The following is a 3,006-nucleotide window of genomic DNA, read 5'->3' as shown; positions in this document are numbered from 1 at the left end:
GTTTCTTTGTTGCAAAGAACTCAGAACGACCATGGCTATGGACTTCTGTTTGAAATCTCCGGGTTCATCTTGTGAATCATGTTTGTGCACATGGCAGTGCTAACATTGTGTGACACCCTTGAAAGGATCTCAAGGCACCTCAGGATGCCATGGCACCCTGGTTGAGAATCAATGAAGTAGGCACTTAGCTCCCATGTGCAACATAAAAAAAGAGAGAGAGAAGCGGAAAAGGTTACAAAACATGTTTAGCCTTTGTTTATTGAGTTACAACAAATGAGCAACAAGTTAGAAAAATGGGTTTTATTCAAACTCCCTAGCATTATATTTGTGCAGTGTACTGAAATATGGGAAAGTTTCCAAAACATAACTAATCAGATTGCAACATTTATACCTGATAGTTGTTCCTTGCTTGCTCGCTCTCCCTCTCGTGTACACACACACACACACACGTACGTGCATGTATACACGCGCACACACACACACACACGCGCGCGCGTGCACACACACACACACACACACAGAGTTAGGGTTATTTGCAAAAAGTGCACTCAAGGACCTAGAATCGATCTAAAAATTTAGTGGTAAGAGTTAATCAGAAATGTATGTTGTGTGCTACAACAACCTAACATGAAGGGCAGACTAAAAAGTACGTAGCCCATCTTGGTACCGACCAAAGAAATCTGAACATGTTCACTTATGAAGAATCTTAATTTTCCCATTGTTACCCCTTTGTAGGGCTATTACTGCTTGTATGAAAAAGGTGCTCAAACAAGACAGAGGCATATTCTTAAGGTCTGAGGCCTAAACGTTGGTGTTAGTGGTTTGGCAAAAGTGAGAGAGAGATCCTGGAAAAGAGATTTGCCTCACTCTAGCACAGAAATGTGGAGATTTAAATAACTTAACTAACAGCAGACGGCTGGAAAAACAAAAACAACAAAATCCCACGCAAAAACCAAACAGGCAACATCAACAAAAACTCCCATGATTCACTGAGTGGGCTGAAATGTAAACCATCACTGGGGTGGAGAGCTAGGATCAGGTGCTGATCGTATTGAAAAGGTTCCAAAATTTGTTGTTTAAAGATTGACACAGATACAGCGGTTACTAATTAAAAAAGAAAATCAAACCCCAAACTGCAATGGTACAACAAGCAAGATGATTTCCACCAATTAAAAAGGTAACAAACTTCCCACATTGTACAACCTGTTCCAGTTCAGGAGGGCGTCAGGTAGCTGAAGGGGGTGGGGAGGGGAAGCAAAGGAGAAATTTATGTACAAAGACCCTTTTTTCTTTAATGCAGTAGTAGGACTTTGGCACTATAAACAATTCCATAATGACGCTCCATGAGACTATTTCTCCCTGTGCCTCTGCAAGCACGGCTCTACCTGGAGTCACAACTTGTTGGCTCTCTTGTCCCACGGAGGAAAAGAGAGATTTATTCCATGTTCAGATGGATTTCCCCCTTAGTTATCAGGAGAACATGGTTGACTGGTATCCCTACAAAAATAAGAGAGATGTATTCTTTGTTATTGAAATGATCAGCATGGTCGCTTTAAACAGCATTCAATTTACTACTTCACATGTATAGTGATATTATATGAACTGTATCTTGAAGACTTCCTATTCCCATAGAAATCTTTTTTGGTCTTGATGCAGCATGCCAGATTTTTTTTATTTTTCAATTCACCTAACATTCAATGATACCTCCTCCAGACAGATTCCTCAGTCATGGACTTGATTATTCCCTGAACCTACATGGCATGGTGAAGCTTGATTCATGGCCCAGGGCACTTTGCGTAGACACCAAGTTTTGATCAAAATAGGTGTTTTATACACAACTATTCTGCAGAGGTACAAGTGGTTGCGCAAAAGTGTAAGGTACGGTTTTACCCGGATCATTTGTATCTGGGAGAAGGGGGGTTCACAACTTAGTTTGCAGAAGGCTGCCAAATGACAGTCGACTAAGCAGTTCATCCTTCGTGACTTTTACTTTGAAGGATACTGCTTCTCCACTCAGCTAGAGCACATCAGTAGTTTTGTGCAACTGTTTGCTATATATACTCCTGGAAACATCACAAGCCCTCATCTTTGCAGCGGGGTTAAGCATTTCTTTGTTGCATAGATTCAGGACTAGTTACTCCTGCCATCTTTCCTGTGTTTTACTACCCACAGTAAGTGCCCAGTAAGTAGAGACAATACCCCAGAAGAGAAATTTAATAAGCCTACCAAGGCCCCTCCGTCCAGTTCCCCCAGACAATCAAAGGTGCTGCACAGGATCAAGTTACAGTGGAGTTTTCAGAATGGTGATTCCCCCCGCCATGTGAAAATCCACAAAGTGTTCAGACTGGGTGAAAGTGCACACATCTGTTTACTCTGAAGCATAGCCTAACTGCATCACATCTCCTACAGTCTTCAAAACCCATTTTGATAAAACCTAGCACTAGTTAATCATTTTCAATTGCTGGGTTGTAAAAAAGATCTCTGAGCAATCCTGATTCAAGTCTTTCAGGATGCTGGTCTGTGACTGTGATGGGGCTTGCACGTACACACACACACACGCATGCATGCATGCACGCACAAAAATAGATCCTGTAATCGTTACTTAATCAAAACTCCCACTTAAATAAATACACATTTTCAACTCTTGCATTAGGCTTATCTTCCCTTTTTGCCCTCATTTAATGACCGATTGTTCCCCAGAAGCACTTTTCACCAAAACCCAAGTTGAGTTACATGGGAACTGCAAGAAACAGGTTCTCAAAATTAAGCTCCTAGGCCAGTGCTTCCCAAACTCTTATAGGTTATGCACCACCACGTTAAAACAACCTTAAGTAACACCAGCAAATTTTTCAGTCTGTTAATGTGTACCACTGACAGGTTGTCTGCATACCACTGGTGGTACGCGTACCACAGATTGGGAACCGCTGTCCTAGGCCGTTCTAGTACATTTTTGGTTGATTCAGCTCCTGTTGGGGGTCAATGGTAGAAAATGTTTTGATTTCAGCA

At 41.7% G+C, this 3,006-nt stretch overlaps 1 protein-coding gene across 2 annotated transcripts in view; it reads right to left on the bottom strand.

Annotated features, from left to right (window-relative positions):
- Positions 1–228: 228 nt before the first annotated feature.
- ZHX2 (zinc fingers and homeoboxes 2) overlaps positions 229–3,006 on the bottom strand; it is a 128,337-nt gene continuing 125,559 nt past the window's right edge. For both annotated transcript variants that reach the window (XR_003095179.1, XM_006028444.3), the window contains one exon: positions 229–1,497. The gene's annotated coding sequence lies outside the window, so the exon portion shown is untranslated. The remainder of the gene's footprint in view (positions 1,498–3,006) is intronic.

Source organism: Alligator sinensis, unplaced genomic scaffold (assembly GCF_000455745.1).
Source record: "Alligator sinensis unplaced genomic scaffold, ASM45574v1 scaffold681_1, whole genome shotgun sequence".
NCBI classification, from domain to species: Eukaryota; Metazoa; Chordata; order Crocodylia; family Alligatoridae; genus Alligator; species Alligator sinensis.
The sequence above is the reverse complement of the archived record's forward strand: the minus strand, read 5'-3'. Positions and strand labels throughout refer to the sequence as shown.